The sequence below is a fragment of the Procambarus clarkii genome, chromosome 36, assembly GCF_040958095.1.
Source record: "Procambarus clarkii isolate CNS0578487 chromosome 36, FALCON_Pclarkii_2.0, whole genome shotgun sequence".
Taxonomy (NCBI): domain Eukaryota; kingdom Metazoa; phylum Arthropoda; class Malacostraca; order Decapoda; family Cambaridae; genus Procambarus; species Procambarus clarkii.
The window spans coordinates 17,533,613-17,557,578 of record NC_091185.1 but is presented as its reverse complement, the minus strand read 5'-3'; the positions used below and the strand labels follow the sequence as shown (position 1 = coordinate 17,557,578).

Here is a 23,966-nt window from a genome sequence, read left to right as displayed (position 1 = left end):
CTTGATGGCGTCTACCCTGGTGGCTGGGGTAATGGCGTCTCGTCGTGAGCGCGTTGCCTCGTGTACGCGTCACCTCGTGAACGCGTCACCTAGTGTACTGGCGTCTCCTCCGCGTCCCGCGTTTGTTACTCAAATTATTTATGACGGATATTATCATTTCTTGCAGTTGTGACTGAAATGCTTGGGTTAGGACGGGTTTATTATTAGGAGGAGTTAAATATTATTATTTGCCCGTTTTATGATAGTAAACGAACAATGGAGAAGAATGAAAGTCTCTCCAGGGCATTCACACGTGACGTTAATTTAATGACTAGATAACAGCTATAACTATAAATGCTCTATTTGGCTTTAGTTGGAGATCAGTTTATCTGTAATTAATTATCACACAGAACACCGTTGTTTATAGAGAATCAAATTCAATTCTCAGACACATTGGATATAAATGTGTTTATTACAATGGAATCTGACGCAATACTGGCGTCGGGTGACATAAGAATTCTAGCCTTATTGTACAGATGTAATTATTAGTACATGTGAACTCTATGTTGGGTTAATTTTATCACTACAATGATTAGTAGAATTAGTAATAATTAATGAGAATACAACAGTGTTGTATTTAGTGTTGGAAATTTCCAACATAACTCCGGGGGGAGGATTCTAGGGTCGTAGTGTAATGTGGAGTACTGACACCTATCCTGAAGTTGAGATTAATATTAGTATATTAGTATGTTAGTATGTTAGTACACACATAACGAATGTCCCGTATTTGTCAAGGACATACAAGAAACTTAAGTCTTGCTAATTTCATGTCAAATGAAACATGTTATTATGAATTACCTAAAGCTAATAATTAAGAATTTAAATCACACAATTCAAATAACTGAGAATCTACTGTGATGAGAATGTCTTGGGTCATAGTGACTTGTAATGGTTTGTTACTTGACACCACACCACAGTATCATCATGGTTGCTTAAATTGGATGTAAAGTTATTTGCTCTTAGTTAAGAACTATAATAGGCTTGTAGTTTCCCTTGGTGGAAACATGTATTAAATATTGAAACATTAAATGATTAAGTTATCGGTAATCAGGAACCCTCTAAAGCTCACAATAAACTCAACAACTAGGGTCGCAGTGACATGTAATGGTGTATTATGTAGCTGCTGAATCGTAGACAAACTCAGAATAAGTTCCTAAGAACTGATAACACTATTGTATAATTATACAGTAAAGTATTATTGGGTCATTCAAGATCAAGGAGACTATGACACTACAGTAAGGTCACTGTCTAGGGTCGCTGTGACTTGTAACTATTGAGTTACTAGACAATAACATCAAGCAGCATCACGATCACCCCAAATTCAAATGAGGAAATTGAATTTAATATGCACTGCCGTGCAGTAGTTATTCTGACTGATGGTATAACTAATTTGCTAACTAGCTAAAATAATAGAAAAGTAGAGAACTGAAAGTTTATTCATTAAAATCAAGGAAAATTCTGAGTCGACAGTGAGATTAGTAGCCTAGTCATTCGGACTTATGAGCTAATTGAATGGCAGCTCATAGGCTTGACACTGTAAACTTGTTAATACGAAATCAACCTTTACATGAAATTGAGTTTATTAAATCAGTCTCTATAAGTATAGTCAACTGCAATTAATGGTGAGTACAGTACAATTAATGGTGAGGCTAGTACTCAGTTGACACTAACTAAAGTCCCTAAACCTACCTAAATAAATGGTTTAAATTTCTAACCTACCTAAGTAAGGGACGAAGCTAATTATGAGCAAAAATGTACTCGAATTAACATTGGGAGCTATATTGAGCTCATTAAGCATGTTAACAAGGTGAGTTATAGTAAACTCGTGAACATGGTGAGCTATATTGAGCTCGTCAACAGTGTTGACACGGTGAGCTGCAGTGAGCTCGTTAACAGAGTTAACAGGGTGAGTTATATTGAACTCGTCAACAGTGTTGACAGGGTGAGCTCGTTAACAGAGTTAACAGGGTGAGTTATATTGAACTCGTCAACAGTGTTGACAGGGTGAGCTGCAGTGAGCTCGTTAACAGTTAACAGGGTGAGCTACAGTGAGCTCGAATTAACGAGGTGGAGTATTGCATCATTCAATTATCATGGCGAGCAGTGCTCGTGGCATGGGGAACATTAAAGCGTTCAATTGTCATGGCGAGCAATATTGAGCTCGTATGCGCATGGGGAACAAGAAGCACTCAATTATTACGTTAATTCTAAGGTGAGCTATATTAAGCTCATGAAGCATGTTAATTAACAATGCTGATGTTTAACGATAATGCATTAAACAAAGAGAAACCTAAGATTGCTGGAAATTAAATTACTGCTACGATTAATCCTATTCAAAATCGTTTGTAACATTTTCCCAACCTAAACGTTTCACGGGTTATTAGTTCTCTGTACATTCACTTACGTATTGGTAAGCTTGCAAGTTTGTTCGTGCTGCGCTCCTACACTAATTAAGCAGAAACGAAAGAAAAACAACTCAAACAAATTGATGCAAGTATTTATCACTAACTTTTAATGCAGAAAACATGGTATTAAGAAGGTTTTCTTGGCAAACCTTTAAGCGCAAGTATAGTGGACCAGTGGTCCTAGTGAAATTGTATTTACTGAAGTTGCTTGATGAATTCATAGTATTACTAAATTCAGGAAATGCCAGTGGCATTGAGTGCTAGATTCTCTAGCCTAACATTATTAATTACCTAGGGAGTACTAGATTCTCTAGCCCAACATTATAATTTACCTAGGAAGACTGAGTGTGGTCAATTACTACTTGTCGAGAATAATTCTAGGTCTGCAGTGAATTCAATGGCTTGGTCGCTGTGACTTGTACTTGTTTGAGTACGGACCATTGGTTTTCACTGAGAGCTATGAAACATCTCGGCGAGTATCAATTGCACTACATTCAATCTGAGTTTATTACTCAGCTGTGTTTCTTCTTTTAGCTTGCTGCTGGAGAATTGATTTACTGCTGACTAATTTATTATTGTTGGCAGACTTAGGCTTGTTCACATTCAGAACTTTACCAGTAAGTAAATAGCCACCTGCAGATTGGAGCATATTCATTCCCAATCGTTTAACATGTCCAGTTATGAACTGGTAATAGTAGTCGGCTCCTATTAGTACACCTACATTGTTAAGGCGGTCAGACGTTAACTTGTTGTCAGCCAAATTAATTTCACGTTCCTGCAGGAAGTGGGCTGTGTACCCCAGACCCTTAATATTTAAGTCTAAAGGTATTTGATCTACAACAATGGCTTGGACAGCCTTGGCATGACTACCTAGTCGTACAAGCGGTTGAACTACTGAGTATTCATGGGTTCCTCGGTTTATCATGAACCCTGACAAGTTTAATTTTACCTGTCCTATTCGTTGTAAATTAAGTGCCTCTGCTGCCCTTTGAGTAATGAAAGTTCTCTGGGAACCTTGGTCAAATAGTCCACGTGTGGTGATCTTGGCTCCTCTGTTCTTCACTTGAAGTTGGGCAGTAGGCAAAGCAGCATCCACTTGAGATGCTTGTGAAGTTACGCTGTACACATCTCGCACTTTGCAGCACTGTGCTGGTGTAGATTCTCTACGTCCTATTCTAGGATTGACATAATTTGTCCTAACTAATTTGCACAGTGCAGCATGATGCTTGCCCCTTCTACACCTATTGCAGGTGTTCAGTGGGGTTTCACAGCCATTAACATTATGTGATTTGAGACACCTAGTACATTTATGTAACTGTTTGAGTCGTCTGACTCTTGTGTCTCTATTAGGATAATTGGTACATTTGTACAGAGAATGTTTTTGATTGCAAAACAAGCACATTCCCCATCCTACAGCTCGTTTAGGGGTTACCGGTTTAGGTAAAACAGTACCTGCAGGTTGTGATGGTTTTGCTGCTTGCATTTGCTTGTTATTTATTCTCTTGTGAGTACTTGGTGTACTCTGGGGAACCATTAATAGGCTCTTGGGAGTGCTCTTTGGACTATTAGGTCTCTTAGGAGCACCTGTGGGGCTTTTAGGCCTCACTGATGAATCAGTGTTTGACTGATTGTTGTTACATTGATTATTAGCACCTTTGTTACCTAGTGACAGTGTCACTTCAGGAGTTTCAGGTAAGGAAACTGATGTAGGTACAGTTTTGGTGCATTCAGATTTAGCATTAATTGCTTGGTCTGCTGTATGATTGCTCATATTGCGCAAACCTGTAAATATATCCTGCATTGACAGGGTATTACCATTCTGGTATACATCTAATTTATTAAGTGTGTCACCAGACAATTTTCTCTGGATGATAATTTTAGTCATCCACTCAGTAGTTGGGTGATTCACCTCTTTACTGAAAGAATTCATCAGGGACTCAAGCTGGAAACTAAAGGGTTGCAAAGAGTCAACTGATTGTTCTGGTGAAGATAAATTTAATAATTGGTGCACAAGGTTTATAATAGTCTTCTCATTGTTAGCACTTACTTTAGAAGGCTGGAAGGAGTAATTGTGACCATTACTTGTGTTGCTTAAGGCTTCTTGCTTGGCCTCAGCTTTGATTACAGCTTCGACTGCTGCTGCAGCATTAGCTTTATCATTTTCTGGTTCAGATTCACTGATTATTGCAGCTTCACTTGTTTCATCTGCAGCTTCACTTGTTTCTCTGGGTTCTTGTGATAAGCTAGTTAATTCAGTAGCCTCATGTATTGAACTTATAGAATCCAGGGAACATGGAGAAGAGTTGTCTGAAAATTGGTCAGACACTGTAAACAAATCATCACATGGAGCTGTATTAGATGAGAGGTTAGAAGATGAAGGTTGAACTTCAGTTGTTGATCCTGTGTAGTGATCAGTATTGATTAGAGGATTCTCCTCATCTTGAGGTAGCTCAAGTATTTCATCTGAGCTGAGTGTTGACTCGGGTGTAGGTCTATTAATGATCTGTTCTATCCACTCGGGAATATCTTGTCTCGCAAGCACTTCCTTATATCGGTCTAACCTGGTTTGAACGCTACGTTCATAGTTATCAAGATCAGATTCTGTTAGACGTAAGTGGTCTGAGACAGTATGACCGACCTGGAATAAATTCCTGTGGGACTCGATTACAGTCTTTAAATGATCATAATTTTGGTTAGCGTTCCTTATGAAAGTTGCTAGTCTGTAGACGTCACCTGGGTCAGTTTCTACACAGTGATGACATCTGATAAGCAGTTCTCCTAGGCGAATTTGAAGAGTTCTCAAGAATCTTGCATTCCTTTCTAGAGGATTCATTCTTGCGGTAAATTGAGCCTGATAGGGCTTATGTAGCTATTTGTATAGCTATAGTGTCTGCTCCTTGATGTAGAGCAGGTATAATTATTGACAGCCTGATATTTTCTTGAGGCTGGTTGTAATTTACCTCATTTAGAGGTTAGCTACCTACCTAATAATAAGCAACTAAGATTTGAGTGGTACCTTGGTCTCACTACAGGTGTTCCTCAGCTTAGCTCTTCAAAATCAGCTTCGGATGGGTAGCGGACTTACAGTAACACTCAAAGACATACATAGAAATATGCAATAAAATATAATTACACACTAAATGGTTAATCCCACCCTTCATAGGGTCAGCACAAAAATGAATAATATGTGTCACTAACTAGCTCAAACCTAGTCGTGAGAATTTCTACTTAAGAAACTACAACTATATTTAGTCTATGCTTGTGCCAAATTCAACACAATCACAGTCTAAATTGCTACCTAATAAAGGTTGGCAAAGATTATATTGTGGTGCAATAATGTGCAAATAATTGTGCTGTGTTTTTGGGTTTTTCGGATTTTATATAATATACACTTGTATAATTAGGTGCATAAGAAATTAAATGAACACAAGAGAATTAATTGTGTTTGGCAAGTATTCTACTGCCGTAAATATTATCTAACTCCTGAATGTACTCCTAATTGTGGAATAAAATGTTATCAGGGTTAGTAATGATTAACTAGTATGAGATCAGTAATTTATATTAGTATACTGGATCCCTAAATGTTAATGATCCACTGACTTGAGTGAATCAGTAACTATAACATGGATTCAGGCTATAATGGACAGTCTGCTGACAGCCATATTGAAACATTTGTATAGCCCAAATGGTTAACACATAATTGGTGTTAGTGTTTAATATAAAGTTATGAGCTGTTGCTCCTGGTGACCTAAAGATTCTTACTTCAGTATGAAGTGTAGGCCTAAATTCACCTGACAGTCGGTCAGGTGAAGTCACAGTGAGAGGTTGTGTTAACCGGAGCTCCTGAGTGTTGTTATATTATCATAGCAATATGGAAGTTGTAGTGAAGGACCTGGTGACTCTAGTGGGAGCCCTGAGGACAGAGTTGGACTCTCTGCGGGAGGATTGCGTCAGCTTAAAAAACAACGAGAAGTAACGAAGGAGGAGACCAGCAGTAAAGGGACCTCGTCTTGGAGAGTTGCGAAAGACAGGGGCCTTAAGAAGACTTTGATAAAGCCGCCTTCAAACGCCATAGCAACTTCAAATTCATTTGACGTTTTGGAGGACGAGTGCTGTGGAGAGACTGTGGATCGCGCAAAAGGAAAAGCAACGAAGAGAAAGGAAGCGCAGGCCCCTCAGAAAGTAAAGGAAGTACCTAAGCAAACATTAGTTGTGGAAGATTCCCAGATAAGGTATTTGGATAGAACGTTTTGTGCTAGAGATAGGGGAAACAGGTTAAGGGTTTGCTATCCCGGAGCTGGCATTGGTGATATTATAAACAACATGAATGATATTATGGCTGGTAATGGGAACAATCCCATTATTTGCATTAGCGTGGGAGGAAATGATGTTGGTCGAGTCAGGAGTGAGGAACTGATTCAGAGGTATAAAACAGCCATAGAGTTAGTTAGGAGCAAGGGAGGAATCCCGATCATATGTGGCATTCTTCCAAGAAAGGGAGTGGGAAATGAATGGATATCGAGGGCACTTGGTGTCAATTGCCGGCTGGAAAGATATTGCAAATCAAATGCAATATCTTTCATAGACAACTGGGAACACTTCTATGGAAGAAATGAAATGTATGCTCGTGATGGGGTGCATCTATCGAGAGCTGGGGTTGTTGCTGTTGCGAACTCGCTAGAAGAAGTGGTTAGAGGTGTTTGTTTGGGTTTAAACTGTTAGTAGATAGAGGTATGGGAATTGATTTGGAGGAAGGAGGTAATAAAAGTATGTGTTTGTGGGAGAAAGGAATTGGCAAAACGATCAGGGAAAGAGAAGGTCCGCAAAATAACAATTCACTTAGGGTATATTACACTAACAGTAGAAGTCTAAGAAATAAAATTAACGAATTAAATGCTCTTGTCTGCACAGAAAAAATAGATATTATTGCACTTACCGAAACGTGGATGAATGTAGAAAATAGAGAACTATTAGCTGAATATCAAATATATGGATTTAAACTATTTCACACAGATAGATATATTAGACGAGGAGGTGGAGTAGCCATATATGTTAGGGACAATTTGAAATGTAGTCTCAAAGAGGGAATCAAAACAGAGCCACACACAGAAACTATTTGGATTGAATTAAACGAAAAAGCTAATAATATTATAATAGGAGTAATATATAGGCCACCAAATTTAGACAGAATGGAAGCACAGCATCTATGGGATGAAATATCTAGAGCATCTAGATCTAACAGTATTTATGTCATGGGTGACTTTAATTTTAGCGGAATAAACTGGTTGAACAAAACAGGGAATAGTGAAGCAGAAGATTTTCTAGAATTAATTGACGATTGCTTTCTTACGCAACACATTAAGGAACCAACACGGGAAAATAATATTTTAGATTTAGTGTTAACTAACAGGGAAACGCAAATTAATGACATCGAAATAGGGAGTGAGCTAGGGAGCAGTGATCACAAAGAAATCAGATTTAGCATAGAATGGAATAGACCAGTAGGAGAAAATTCTGTTAAAGTGCCAGATTTTCGAAAAGCTGATTTTAATAGCCTAAGAAATTTTTTGGGTCAAATTGATTGGAAAGGCTTGGGTATGGGGTGTGGGCCGGTCTTGGAGCGAGACATGAACCCAGCGATAGGTGACTTAAATGGGGATTTCGATGTGGATTCAATATATAACTTATTTAAGAATATTCTAAACAAAGCACAGGAACGTAGTATACCATACAAATTGAATAGATCGTATACTAATGACCCAAAGTGGATAACAAAGAATTTGAAGAACCTTATAGGTAAAAAGAGAGCTTGGTACAAAAGGATTAAAAATGGGGAGGTCACTTTAGAACAGGAATTCGTACAACTGGTTAGAAATGTTAAAAAAGAGATAAGGAAAGCAAAAAGAAACTATGAAGTTCGCATAGCAGGGCAAGCAAAGACAAATCCTAAAGGGTTTTTTCAGTTATATCGTACTAAGACTAGGGAAAGGATAGGTCCATTAAAAACTGAGACAGGTCAAATAACAGATAGTGATGAAGAGATGAGTAGTATTTTTAATAAATATTTTGTATCTGTATTTACTAAAGAGGAACTTAACAATATGCCTTCAGCCGAACAAGTCTATGTGGGTGGGGACGAGGACAGGTTGACGAGTTTAGCAGTTACCAGGGAGGATGTTCTTAAACAAATAGTAAAACTCAAACCAAACAAATCCCCAGGGCCGGATGAAGTGTTTGCTAGGGTGCTTAAAGAATGCAAAGAGGAGCTTTGTGACCCACTGTCAACCATATTTAATAAATCAATAGAGTCAGGCAGAGTGCCAGATTTTTGGAAAGTTGCTAATGTGATACCAGTTTTTAAGAAAGGAGATAGATCACTTGCGTCTAACTATCGACCAATTAGCCTAACGTCTATTGTGGGAAAGTTACTCGAATCTATAATAGCAAATAAAATTCGTCTTCATCTTGAAAAACATAAATTAATAATTGAGTCGCAACATGGTTTTATAAATGGCCGTTCATGTTTAACAAATTTGTTATCTTTTTATTCTAGCATTGTTGAGGCAGTTGATAGTGGTAAGGATTGCGATGTTGTATACCTTGACTTTAGCAAAGCTTTTGATACAGTGCCACATGAAAGACTGATTAAAAAAATAGAGTCTCATGGTATTGGGGGTGCTATATTAAGCTGGATTAGGGCATGGCTATACCAAAGGAAACAGAGAGTTAGTATAAATGGAATCAAGTCAGAGTGGGAAAATGTTGTAAGTGGAGTGCCTCAAGGCTCTGTCCTGGGACCTCTGTTGTTTATAATATATATAAATGATTTAGATTCAGGTTTGAGTAGCAACATTTGCAAATTTGCCGATGATACGAAAATCGGTAGGGAAATTAATTCGGAGGAGGACTCACTATCACTTCAAGTTGATCTAGATAGGGTTTTGAAATGGTCAAAGAATTGGCAGATGCAGTTTAATGCTGATAAATGTAAAGTTCTGAGGTTAGGTAATGATGATAGAGTTACAAGATACGAGCTAGATGGTGTTGTGATTGCGAAGTCGGATTGCGAAAGGGATCTGGGAGTTATGATTAGTAAGAATTTAAAACAAAAGGATCAATGCATAAATGTTCGTAATAAGGCAAATCGGACACTTGGATTTATTAATCGCAGCGTTAGTAACAAGACACCTGGTGTGGTTCTCAAGCTATATCTTGCTCTAGTTAGGCCCCATTTAGATTATGCAGTTCAGTTTTGGTCGCCATATTATAGAATGGATATAAATTCACTTGAACGTGTCCAGCGTAGGATGACTAAGTTAATTCCCCAAATTAGAAATCTTTCATATGAAGAAAGATTAACAAAGCTTAAGTTGCATTCACTGGAAAGGCGAAGAGTTAGGGGTGACATGATAGAGGTTTACAAGTGGATAAATGGACATAACCGGGGGGATATTAATAGGGTATTAAAAGTATCAACACAGGACAGAACACGAAACAATGGATATAAATTGGATAAGTTTAGATTTAGGAAAGACTTGGGTAAATACTGGTTCAGTAACAGGGTTGTTGATTTGTGGAACCAATTGCCGCGTAACATTGTGGAGGTGGGGTCCCTCGATTGTTTCAAGCACGGGTTGGACAAGTATATGAGTGGGATTGGGTGGTTATAGAATAGGAGCTGCCTCGTATGGGCCAATAGGCCTTCTGCAGTTACCTTTGTTCTTATGTTCTTAAATGTTGTGGGCAATAAACTGCGTCCCACGAGTGCTACCTTATACATAAGGTATAAGTAGCAATGAATTGGTGTGACTTAGGCTAACCTATGTGTTACGTTGTTAGTAGACACAATTAATTAAAAAGGTTAGTCTTGATTACATCACACAAGGATTAGTTATTAATAATTAGTATTTGTAATTATAATTTATGTTCATCCGGTTCGAACATAAGAACATAAGAACATAAGAACAAAGGTAACTGCAGAAGGCCTATTGGCCCATACGAGGCAGCTCCTATTCTATAACCACCCAATCCCACTCATATACTTGTCCAACCCGTGCTTGAAACAATCGAGGGACCCCACCTCCACAATGTTACGCGGCAATTGGTTCCACAAATCAACAACCCTGTTACTGAACCAGTATTTACCCAAGTCTTTCCTAAATCTAAACTTATCCAATTTATATCCATTGTTTCGTGTTCTGTCCTGTGTTGATACTTTTAATACCCTATTAATATCCCCCCGGTTATGTCCATTCATCCACTTGTAAACCTCTATCATGTCACCCCTAACTCTTCGCCTTTCCAGTGAATGCAACTTAAGCTTTGTTAATCTTTCTTCATATGAAAGATTTCTAATTTGGGGAATTAACTTAGTCATCCTACGCTGGACACGTTCAAGTGAATTTATATCCATTCTATAATATGGCGACCAAAACTGAACTGCATAATCTAAATGGGGCCTAACTAGAGCAAGATATAGCTTGAGAACCACACCAGGTGTCTTGTTACTAACGCTGCGATTAATAAATCCAAGTGTCCGATTTGCCTTATTACGAACATTTATGCATTGATCCTTTTGTTTTAAATTCTTACTAATCATAACTCCCAGATCCCTTTCGCAATCCGACTTCGCAATCACAACACCATCTAGCTCGTATCTTGTAACTCTATCATCATTACCTAACCTCAGAACTTTACATTTATCAGCATTAAACTGCATCTGCCAATCCTTTGACCATTTCAAAACCCTATCTAGATCAACTTGAAGTGATAGTGAGTCCTCCTCCGAATTAATTTCCCTACCGATTTTCGTATCATCGGCAAATTTGCAAATGTTGCTACTCAAACCTGAATCTAAATCATTTATATTTATTATAAACAACAGAGGTCCCAGGACAGAGCCTTGAGGCACTCCACTTACAACATTTTCCCACTCTGACTTGATTCCATTTATACTAACTCTCTGTTTCCTTTGGTATAGCCATGCCCTAATCCAGCTTAATATAGCACCCCCAATACCATGAGACTCTATTTTTTTAATCAGTCTTTCATGTGGCACTGTATCAAAAGCTTTGCTAAAGTCAAGGTATACAACATCGCAATCCTTACCACTATCAACTGCCTCAACAATGCTAGAATAAAAAGATAACAAATTTGTTAAACATGAACGGCCATTTATAAAACCATGTTGCGACTCAATTATTAATTTATGTTTTTCAAGATGAAGACGAATTTTATTTGCTATTATAGATTCGAGTAACTTTCCCACAATAGACGTTAGGCTAATTGGTCGATAGTTAGACGCAAGTGATCTATCTCCTTTCTTAAAAACTGGTATCACATTAGCAACTTTCCAAAACTCTGGCACTCTGCCTGACTCTATTGATTTATTAAATATGGTTGACAGTGGGTCACAAAGCTCCTCTTTGCATTCTTTAAGCACCCTAGCAAACACTTCATCCGGCCCTGGGGATTTGTTTGGTTTGAGTTTTACTATTTGTTTAAGAACATCCTCCCTGGTAACTGCTAAACTCGTCAACCTGTCCTCGTCCCCACCCACATAGACTTGTTCGGCTGAAGGCATATTGTTAAGTTCCTCTTTAGTAAATACAGATACAAAATATTTATTAAAAATACAACTCATCTCTTCATCACTATCTGTTATTTGACCTGTCTCAGTTTTTAATGGACCTATCCTTTCCCTAGTCTTAGTACGATATAACTGAAAAAACCCTTTAGGATTTGTCTTTGCTTGCCCTGCTATGCGAACTTCATAGTTCCTTTTTGCTTTCCTTATCTCTTTTTTAACATTTCTAACCAGTTGTACGAATTCCTGTTCTAAAGTGACCTCCCCATTTTTAATCCTTTTGTACCAAGCTCTCTTTTTACCTATAAGGTTCTTCAAATTCTTTGTTATCCACTTTGGGTCATTAGTATACGATCTATTCAATTTGTATGGTATACTACGTTCCTGTGCTTTGTTTAGAATATTCTTAAATAAGTTATATATTGAATCCACATCGAAATCCCCATTTAAGTCACCTATCGCTGGGTTCATGTCTCGCTCCAAGACCGGCCCACACCCCATACCCAAGCCTTTCCAATCAATTTGACCCAAAAAATTTCTTAGGCTATTAAAATCAGCTTTTCGAAAATCTGGCACTTTAACAGAATTTTCTCCTACTGGTCTATTCCATTCTATGCTAAATCTGATTTCTTTGTGATCACTGCTCCCTAGCTCACTCCCTATTTCGATGTCATTAATTTGCGTTTCCCTGTTAGTTAACACTAAATCTAAAATATTATTTTCCCGTGTTGGTACCTTAATGTGTTGCGTAAGAAAGCAATCGTCAATTAATTCTAGAAAATCTTCTGCTTCACTATTCCCTGTTTTGTTCAACCAGTTAATTCCGCTAAAATTAAAGTCACCCATGACATAAATACTGTTAGATCTAGATGCTCTAGATATTTCATCCCATAGATGCTTTGCTTCCATTCTGTCTAAATTTGGTGGCCTATATATTACTCCTATTATAATATTATTAGCTTTTTCGTTTAATTCAATCCAAATAGTTTCTGTGTGTGGCTCTGTTTTGATTCCCTCTTTGAGACTACATTTCAAATTGTCCCTAACATATATGGCTACTCCACCTCCTCGTCTAATATATCTATCTGTGTGAAATAGTTTAAATCCATATATTTGATATTCAGCTAATAGTTCTCTATTTTCTACATTCATCCACGTTTCGGTAAGTGCAATAATATCTATTTTTTCTGTGCAGACAAGAGCATTTAATTCGTTAATTTTATTTCTTAGACTTCTACTGTTAGTGTAATATACCCTAAGTGAATTGTTATTTTGCGGACCTTCTCTTTCCCTGATCGTTTTGCCAATTCCTTTCTCCCACAAACACAAACTTTTATTACCTCCTTCCTCCAAATCAATTCCCATACCTCTATCTACTAACAGTTTAAACCCAAACAAACACCTCTAACCACTTCTTCTAGCGAGTTCGCAACAGCAACAACCCCAGCTCTCGATAGATGCACCCCATCACGAGCATCAAGGGGACCATAATGTGGGACATTTGGGGCTTGACTCTAATTATTTAAATATTAAAGTAAAGAAAATCAATTACGACTCTAATTATTTAAATATTAAAGTAAAGAAAATCAATTACGAAGGACCACCCGCTTTTATAGTAAAGAGGGAAACTAAGAAAACATGATCATTAGAATATTCCTAGATGAATCAGTAACTATGGATAAAATACTAGAGAATATGATCACTGAAATAATTAATGGGCTGTATAATTAAATGAATCAAAGCCTCAAACACCTACATTGGGGGGGTATTACTGGAACTCAATACGTCCAGGAACTAGTGTGGTTCGTTCACCAGTCCAATGTATAATAATCTAATCCTATGAATATTTATAGAGTCATTATCTTTATCTTCAAAGAGAACATAGATTACGAACATGAAACATAATAATTATAATAAACACATGTTAATCCAATGAACAGAGTTCTGCATGTAAAGGAATACAGATAATAATCAAGGAATACGAAAGGAATCTTAGCTTAATGACGATTCCCAAGAAGTTAGTTACGACTCATCCTCTGATTCTCCTGGACTCATCATAGAACACTGGGAGATGATTAACATGGGAAATGACAGCTCGGAGAATTCTTCACACACACTGTAAATCAAATTGTTTTCAGTAGCAACAGAATAAGTTACTAGATATCTATGTTCAAAAAAATTAATATTAACAATAAGAGAAAATAATGACCTGTAGTTTTTTATTGTCGCACGGCGTCACGACAAGCTACCCAGCTATAAACCCACCCCCTATATGATGCATCAAATAAGGATAAGGTACTTAGCTAATATGGGCACTGTGTAAGTTAAGGCTTGCCGAAGTTCGCGTCCTAGGTTCCGGTCTAGCCTATCCTAGATACTGACGCGCTTCACTGGCCGGTCACGTGGTATTACATAGAACCAAATTTAACAGGTTCTGGCCGAATATCAAATTAATCTCTTGACCATTCGACTGGTTATGTAAATGACACTGACACCAGGGAAGTTAAGGTTCTGCAAAGGTTCTTCACACCTCACAGTGGCGACTTTCTTCTAGAGATCTTGATGGCGTCTACCCTGGTGGCTGGGGTAATGGCGTCTCGTCGTGAGCGCGTTGCCTCGTGTACGCGTCACCTCGTGAACGCGTCACCTCGTGTACTGGCGTCTCCTCCGCCCCGCTCCACGTCCCGCGTTTGTTACTCAAATTATTTATGACGGATATTATCATTTCTCGCAGTTGTGACTGAAATGCTCGGGTTAGGACGGGTTTATTATTAGGAGGAGTTAAATATTATTATTTGCCCGTTTTATGATAGTAAACGAACAATGGAGAAGAATGAAAGTCTCTCCAGGGCATTCACGCGTGACGTTAATTTAATGACGAGATAACAGCTATAACTATAAATGCTCTATTTGGCTTTAGTTGGAGATCAGTTTATCTGTAATTAATTATCACACAGAACACCGTTGTTTATAGAGAATCAAATTCAATTCTCAGACACATTGGATATAAATGTGTTTATTACAATGGAATCTGACGCAATGCTGGCGTCGGGTGACGTAAGAATTCTAGCCTTATTGTACAGATGTAATTATTAGTACATGTGAACTCTCTCTACGTTGGGTTAATTTTATCACTACAATGATTAGTAGAATTAGTAATAATTAATGAGAATACAACAGTGTTGTATTTAGTGTTGGAAATTTCCAACAATGGTGATGCGGAAGTGATTTCTCTGCCTGTGAGGCCTTTGGATGAGGGCCCTTCTTCGAGAGGTGTACTCTGGTACAGGCATTGTACCGGTGTTACCTGTTAGTTCTGCGGGGCCCTCCCTGGTGGCTCAGGGTGTGTGGGTAGTGGCGTGGCTGTTGTTGTTGTTAAAGATTTAGCTACTCAGGCCGAAGTGTCCATGTAGCACGGGCTATGGTGAGCCCGTAATTGAGTTTGGTTATACATGATAACCTTTTTCCTGTGATATTTGGGTCTAAGTTTAAAATGGTGGAGGGGATTTCTCTTTTTTTCCCTGCTTATTTATCGCTTCTGTTTTAATGCACTGGTTTAATCTTGTTCTATTAACATTATCTTGGTGGCGGATGTAGATGCAGAATGCTCACTAATGAGTCCCATTCCTCAACAACTTTTCTAATCATTGTAGTCGCGGTGGAATGTGCATCTAATGCAGCGGCTGTCGTTGCATTAATATTGAGATTGATGCGCAGGGGTTCAGTAGCTTCACATTCCAGTAAGTAGTGCAATAGTGGCGCCTCTGCTTCAGTTTCACAGATGTGACACTCTTTAACTATTGCGTTCATTACCTCCCAGCAGCACTTGTGACCAAGTCTGAGTCTGTGTATGGCTACTGCAATGTCTCTGGATATCTTTTTGCCAGGCTTGAAAGAGGAGTAACCAGTGGCTTGTTCGTACCAAATCGCAGTGGATCTTCCTTCCGCTACTTTGGCTCTGTGGCGACTTTTGATAGTTGAGAATATTTTCTTCTTGATTTGCTCCTTTATCTGTGAGAAACTTGGAGGTATTTGAACCTGTAGAACAGGTAGAGCAGTGGCAGTTTTTGCTAGTAAGAACATAAGAACAAAGGCAACTGCAGAAGGCCTATTGGCCCATACGAGGCAGCTCCTATTTATAACCACCCGATCCCACTCATATACTTGTCCAACCCGCGCTTGAAACAATCGAGGGACCCCACCTCCAGCACGTTACTCGGTAATTGGTTCCACAAATCAACAACCCTGTTACTGAACCAGTATTTACCCAAGTCTTTCCTAAATCTAAACTTATCCAATTTATACCCATTGTTTCGTGTTCTGTCTTGTGTTGATACTTTTAATACCCTATTAATATCCCCTTTGTTATGTCCATTCACCCACTTGTAAACCTTTATCATGTCACCCTTAACTCTTCGCCTTTCCAGTGAATGCAACTTAAGCTTTGTTAATCTTTCTTCATATGAAAGATTTCTAATTTGGGGAATTAACTTAGTCATCCTACGCTGGACACGTTCAAGTGAATTTATATCCATTCTATAATATGGCGACCAAAACTGAACTGCATAATCTAAATGGGGCCTAACTAGAGCAAGATATAGCTTGAGAACCACACCAGGTGTCTTGTTACTAACGCTGCGATTAATAAATCCAAGTGTAGTGAGTCTGCCTTTTCATTACCATCTATGCCAATGTGACTTGGTATCCAATTTAGGGTGATTGACAGTCCTTGATTATGGGCTTCTTTTTCTATATGTTGAATTTCTGTGAGGAGTTGTATATTATCTCTGTGCTGACTGGATAACAATGCCTGGAGTGAAGATTTAGAGTCGGTATGAATGATGACATCATGTAAATTATTCTCAATTGCGTAGTTTATTGCCTCCTTCAGGGCATATAATTCTGTTTGCAATGTTGAGCACCCACTATTCATGCTCCAGTAAGCTTCATGGCTGGTAGTGTAAACTGCTGCCCCAGCAGAACCTTTTTCTTGATCAACTGATCCGTCTGTGAAGATGTGAGTCGTTGTGGGTCTAGAGATAGTTTCCATTTGTTGTTCTATTACTTCCTTGAGCCTTTGCGGGTCACATGCTGATTTTTTAACTGGTAATCTTTCAATGATTATCTTTAGATTCGATTCTTCCCATGCAGGAGGCTGTCGAAAGTGTTGATATGGTCTATCTTCCCCTTTGTTTTTAAAGGTTAATTTCAGGTCCATTTCCTCTAAAATCTTGACCACATTATCCATCCATGAGCTTGTTCTATACTGTAGGTTTTTCTGAAAGGATCTCTGTATGCTGTCTTTGATTGACAGTCTGGCGGTTGTTCCAGTAAGTTTTCCTATTATGGTGGCTATCCTTTGTTTCATCCTGTTTTCTAATGCTGGTAAATTTGTTTCCATTCTAAGGTTCTCTCTACGCGTCCATATAGGTGCTCCCAGCATTGTTCTGAGAGCATCATTTTGACACACTTCCAGTTTCTCCCATTGGTTATCACTGAGGGATGTAAGAGCAGGAGCAGCATAGTCGATGAGTGACCTAACTGCTTGAACGTAGTACATTTTGAATACTGGTAGAGATGCACCCTTTCTAAGACTGGTCAGGGAGCGCAAAGCTGAGTTTCTGGCTTTACAGCGTTGCCGAAGATATTCAATTTCTTGAGTGAATTTCAACTGGTTGTCTATTATGACTCCTAGGTATTGAAAAGAGGTAACCCACTCAATTTCTTGTCCTTGTATTGTGAGTCTGATGTCTTGAGTTCTCATTTTAACGGTCATAGCTTTTGCTTTATTACTGTTTATTTTCACTGCTATGCGTTCCGCTTCCCTGCTGATAATATCTAGGCATTTTTGTGCATGGTTCCTTGCACCTTTGCCATTGATGATGACCGTCGTCTGCATAGTTAAGAAGTTTGGCTTTTGGTAGCTTGAGCTTCATGAATTGTTCCATGAGACAGTTGAAGAGGAAGGGGCTTAGTATTCCTCCCTGCGGAGTTCCATTTTCCAACCTCTTTGAGGTCGATGTTTTTCCTTGGAATTTGACTTTAGCTTCTCGGTTAAGCAGGCTTCCTTTGGCAAAAGCAAGAGCATGTCCTTTGATTTCCTTATCCACAAGGCAGCACAGTGTAGCTGGAGCACTGGCTAACTCGAAGGCTTTTTCAAGGTCTAGAAAAATAAGGATTCCAGGTTTGTCATTGATTTTATCCAGGAGGGAGGTAAGGCATTCTGTGGTTCCAACACCTTTTCTGTAAGCACACATATTTTGGTGTAGTGGATTGGCTTTCCATTCAATTCGATTAAGGGCCATTCTTTCTGCAGTTTTGTCCAGACAGCTTGTTAATGAGATGGGTCTTGGATTTCCTGGGTCTTTAGGTTTTGGAATGGGAACTATAATTGCACTGTTCCAAGAGTGGTCGGGTTCTTGTCACCCATACTCTGTTGATGAAATTCAAGAAGGCTTCTTCACCCTTTTCTCCTAGCTTGGTTAGCATGTTGTAAGTGATTTTGTCCTCGCCTGGAGCTGTATTTTTAGTTTTCTTTGTAGCACTTCTGAGTTCTTTCAGATTGAAAGGTTGGTCTAGTTCGCCAGGTAAGGCTAAAGCATCATCTATTTTTTTCCATCTTGCTGCTTGAAGTCTTTGTTGGTGAGTCAGAGGTGCTTGAGGAGGCAGGCAGATGCAGTTTAATGCTGATAAATGTAAAGTTCTGAGGCTAGGTAATGATGATAGAGTTACAATATACGAGCTAGATGATGTTGAGATTGCGAAGTCGGATCGCGAAAGGGATCTGGGAGTTATGATTAGTAAGAATTTAAAACAAAAGGATCAATGCATGAATGTTCGTAATAAGGCAAATAGGACATTGGGATTTATTAATCGAAGCGTTAGTAACAAGACACCTGGTGTGGTTCTTCAGCTATATCTTGCTCTGGTTAGGCCCCATTTAGATTATGCAGTTCAGCTTTGGTCGCCATACTACAGAATGGATATAAATTCACTTGAACGTGTCCAGCGTAAGATGACTAAGTTAATTCCCCAAATTAGAAATCTTTCGTATGAAGAAAGATTAATAAAGCTTAAATTGCACTCACTAGAAAGGCGAAGAGTTAGGGGTGACATGATAGAAGTTTACAAGTGGATGAATGGATATAACAAAGGGGATATTATAGGGTATTAAAAGTATCAACACAAGACAGAACACGAAACAATGGGTATAAATTGGATAAGTTTAGATTTTGGAAAGACTTGGGTAAATACTGGTTCGGTAACAGAGTTGTTGATTTGTGGAACCAATTACCGCGTAACGTGGTGGATGTGGGGTCCCTCGATTGTTTCAAGCGGGGGTTGGGCATGTATATGAGTGGGATTGGGTGGTTATAGATAGGAGCTCCCTCGTATTTGCCAATAGGCCTTCTGCAGTTACCTTTATTCTCATGTTCTTATGTAAGGCCCTCCAAAAAAGGCCTTCTGCAATTTTATTCTTATGTTCGGTATGCGTTCTTTAACCAGAAATAATAATTGAAAATGGGATTTAACATTATATACTAAAACATGGGGTCAATTACCCCATCACAGAATAGGGACTTATTCATGGAAGATAAAGGGTGGCTGGGTGATGACACGGCATCTCTAATGTTCACAACAACAATCTGGTCAACATTAGGTATGACAGAAGGCACAGCCCTTTAATCTTCTCGGGTAAATATATAAGATAGGAAAAATATGAAAATGGCATTAAATATTTAATTACGGAAAATGGACTTAATGAGGAAGATGAAGTCCTGCTGGCTTATGACGTCATAGAACGTTAGGTGTAGCAATACCTGTGCGTCGCCAAGGTAACAAAAAACGACTGTGACTGGAAGCCATCACTCAACGAGGTAACTTAAAAATATCTTAATTTAACTAAAATAATATTATCTTAAATAAAATACAATTAACTTAAATAGAATACAATAGCTTCCATGATTAGAAGCAAACATATCATCGAGGGAACTAAACACGACTATGACTGGAAGCGATCACTCATCGGGTAAGATGGGAGACATCTCCCGTCACGCAGGGTGCAGTTGCACCTCCACAGATCTTCAGTATCATAAGAACATAAGAACATAAGAACAAAGGTAACTGCAGAAGGCCTATTGGCCCATACGAGGCAGCTCCTATTCTATAACCACCCAATCCCACTCATATACTTGTCCAACCCGTGCTTGAAACAATCGAGGGACCCCACCTCCACAATGTTACGCGGCAATTGGTTCCACAAATCAACAACCCTGTTACTGAACCAGTATTTACCCAAGTCTTTCCTAAATCTAAACTTATCCAATTTATATCCATTGTTTCGTGTTCTGTCCTGTGTTGATACTTTTAATACCCTATTAATATCCCCCCGGTTATGTCCATTCATCCACTTGTAAACCTCTATCATGTCACCCCTAACTCTTCGCCTTTCCAGTGAATGCAACTTAAGCTTTGTTAATCTTTCTTCATATGAAAGATTTCTAATTTGGGGAATTAACTTAGTCATCCTACGCTGGACACGTTCAAGTGAATTTATATCCATTCTATAATATGGCGACCAAAACTGAACTGCATAATCTAAATGGGGCCTAACTAGAGCAAGATATAGCTTGAGAACCACACCAGGTGTCTTGTTACTAACGCTGCGATTAATAAATCCAAGTGTCCGATTTGCCTTATTACGAACATTTATGCATTGATCCTTTTGTTTTAAATTCTTACTAATCATAACTCCCAGATCCCTTTCGCAATCCGACTTCGCAATCACAACACCATCTAGCTCGTATCTTGTAACTCTATCATCATTACCTAACCTCAGAACTTTACATTTATCAGCATTAAACTGCATCTGCCAATCCTTTGACCATTTCAAAACCCTATCTAGATCAACTTGAAGTGATAGTGAGTCCTCCTCCGAATTAATTTCCCTACCGATTTTCGTATCATCGGCAAATTTGCAAATGTTGCTACTCAAACCTGAATCTAAATCATTTATATATATTATAAACAACAGAGGTCCCAGGACAGAGCCTTGAGGCACTCCACTTACAACATTTTCCCACTCTGACTTGATTCCATTTATACTAACTCTCTGTTTCCTTTGGTATAGCCATGCCCTAATCCAGCTTAATATAGCACCCCCAATACCATGAGACTCTATTTTTTTAATCAGTCTTTCATGTGGCACTGTATCAAAAGCTTTGCTAAAGTCAAGGTATACAACATCGCAATCCTTACCACTATCAACTGCCTCAGCAATGCTAGAATAAAAAGATAACAAATTTGTTAAACATGAACGGCCATTTATAAAACCATGTTGCGACTCAATTATTAATTTATGTTTTTCAAGATGAAGACGAATTTTATTTGCTATTATAGATTCGAGTAACTTTCCCACAATAGACGTTAGGCTAATTGGTCGATAGTTAGACGCAAGTGATCTATCTCCTTTCTTAAAAACTGGTATCACATTAGCAACTTTCCAAAACTCTGGCACTCTGCCTGACTCTATTGATTTATTAAATATGGTTGACAGTGGGTCACAAAGCTCCTCTTTGCATTCTTTAAGCACCCTAGCAAACACTTCATCCGGCCCTGGGGATTTGTTTGGTTTGAGTTTTACTATTTGTTTAAGAACATCCTCCCTGGTAACTGCTAAACTCGTCAACCTGTCCTCGTCCCCACCCACATAGACTTGTTCGGCTGAAGGCATATTGTTAAGTTCCTCTTTAGTAAATACAGATACAAAATATTTATTAAAAATACTACTCATCTCTTCATCACTATCTGTTATTTGACCTGTCTCAGTTTTTAATGGACCTATCCTTTCCCTAGTCTTAGTACGATATAACTGAAAAAACCCTTTAGGATTTGTCTTTGCTTGCCCTGCTATGCGAACTTCATAGTTTCTTTTTGCTTTCCTTATCTCTTTTTTAACATTACTAACCAGTTGTACGAATTCCTGTTCTAAAGTGACCTCCCCATTTTTAATCCTTTTGTACCAAGCTCTCTTTTTACCTATAAGGTTCTTCAAATTCTTTGTTATCCACTTTGGGTCATTAGTATACGATCTATTCAATTTGTATGGTATACTACGTTCCTGTGCTTTGTTTAGAATATTCTTAAATAAGTTATATATTGAATCCACATCGAAATCCCCATTTAAGTCACCTATCGCTGGGTTCATGTCTCGCTCCAAGACCGGCCCACACCCCATACCCAAGCCTTTCCAATCAATTTGACCCAAAAAATTTCTTAGGCTATTAAAATCAGCTTTTCGAAAATCTGGCACTTTAACAGAATTTTCTCCTACTGGTCTATTCCATTCTATGCTAAATCTGATTTCTTTGTGATCACTGCTCCCTAGCTCACTCCCTATTTCGATGTCATTAATTTGCGTTTCCCTGTTAGTTAACACTAAATCTAAAATATTATTTTCCCGTGTTGGTTCCTTAATGTGTTGCGTAAGAAAGCAATCGTCAATTAATTCTAGAAAATCTTCTGCTTCACTATTCCCTGTTTTGTTCAACCAGTTTATTCCGCTAAAATTAAAGTCACCCATGACATAAATACTGTTAGATCTAGATGCTCTAGATATTTCATCCCATAGATGCTTTGCTTCCATTCTGTCTAAATTTGGTGGCCTATATATTACTCCTATTAAAATATTATTAGCTTTTTCGTTTAATTCAATCCAAATAGTTTCTGTGTGTGGCTCTGTTTTGATTCCCTCTTTGAGACTACATTTCAAATTGTCCCTAACATATATGGCTACTCCACCTCCTCGTCTAATATATCTATCTGTGTGAAATAGTTTAAATCCATATATTTGATATTCAGCTAATAGTTCTCTATTTTCTACATTCATCCACGTTTCGGTAAGTGCAATAATATCTATTTTTTCTGTGCAGACAAGAGCATTTAATTCGTTAATTTTATTTCTTAGACTTCTACTGTTAGTGTAATATACCCTAAGTGAATTGTTATTTTCCGGACCTTCTCTTTCCCTGATCGTTTTGCCAATTCCTTTCTCCCACAAACACATACTTTTATTACCTCCTTCCTCCAAATCAATTCCCATACCTCTATCTACTAACAGTTTAAACCCAAACAAACACCTCTAACCACTTCTTCTAGCGAGTTCGCAACAGCAACAACCCCAGCTCTCGATAGATGCACCCCATCACGAGCATACATTTCATTTCTTCCATAGAAGTGTTCCCAGTTGTCTATGAAAGATATTGCATTTGATTTGCAATATCTTTCCAGCCGGCAATTGACACCAAGTGCCCTCGATATCCATTCATTTCCCACTCCCTTTCTTGGAAGAATGCCACATATGATCGGGATTCCTCCCTTGCTCCTAACTAACTCTATGGCTGTTTTATACCTCTGAATCAGTTCCTCACTCCTGACTCGACCAACATCATTTCCTCCCACGCTAATGCAAATAATGGGATTGTTCCCATTACCAGCCATAATATCATTCATGTTGTTTATAATATCACCAATGCCAGCTCCGGGATAGCAAACCCTTAACCTGTTCCCCCTATCTCTAGCACAAAACGTTCTATCCAAATACCTTATCTGGGAATCTCCCACAACTAATGTTTGCTTAGGTACTTCCTTTACTTTCTGAGGGGCCTGCGCTTCCTTTCTCTTCGTTGCTTTCCCTTTTGCGCGATCCACAGTCTCTCCACAGCACTCGTCCTCCAAAACGTCAAATGAATTTGAAGTTGCTATGGCGTTTGAAGGCGGCTTTATCAAAGTCTTCTTAAGGCCCCTGTCTTTCGCAACTCTCCAAGACGAGGTCCCTTTACTGCTGGTCTCCTCCTTCGTTACTTCTCGTTGTTTTTTAAGCTGACGCACCTCCTCCCGCAGAGAGTCCAACTCTGTCCTCAGGGCTCCCACTAGAG

At 38.6% G+C, this 23,966-nt stretch overlaps 1 protein-coding gene across 1 annotated transcript in view; it reads left to right on the top strand.

The window, feature by feature from the left end:
• Positions 1-23,966, top strand: part of LOC138371659 (uncharacterized) — a 142,221-nt gene that overhangs the window by 48,451 nt on the left and 69,804 nt on the right. The gene's annotated exons all lie outside the window — the stretch shown is intronic.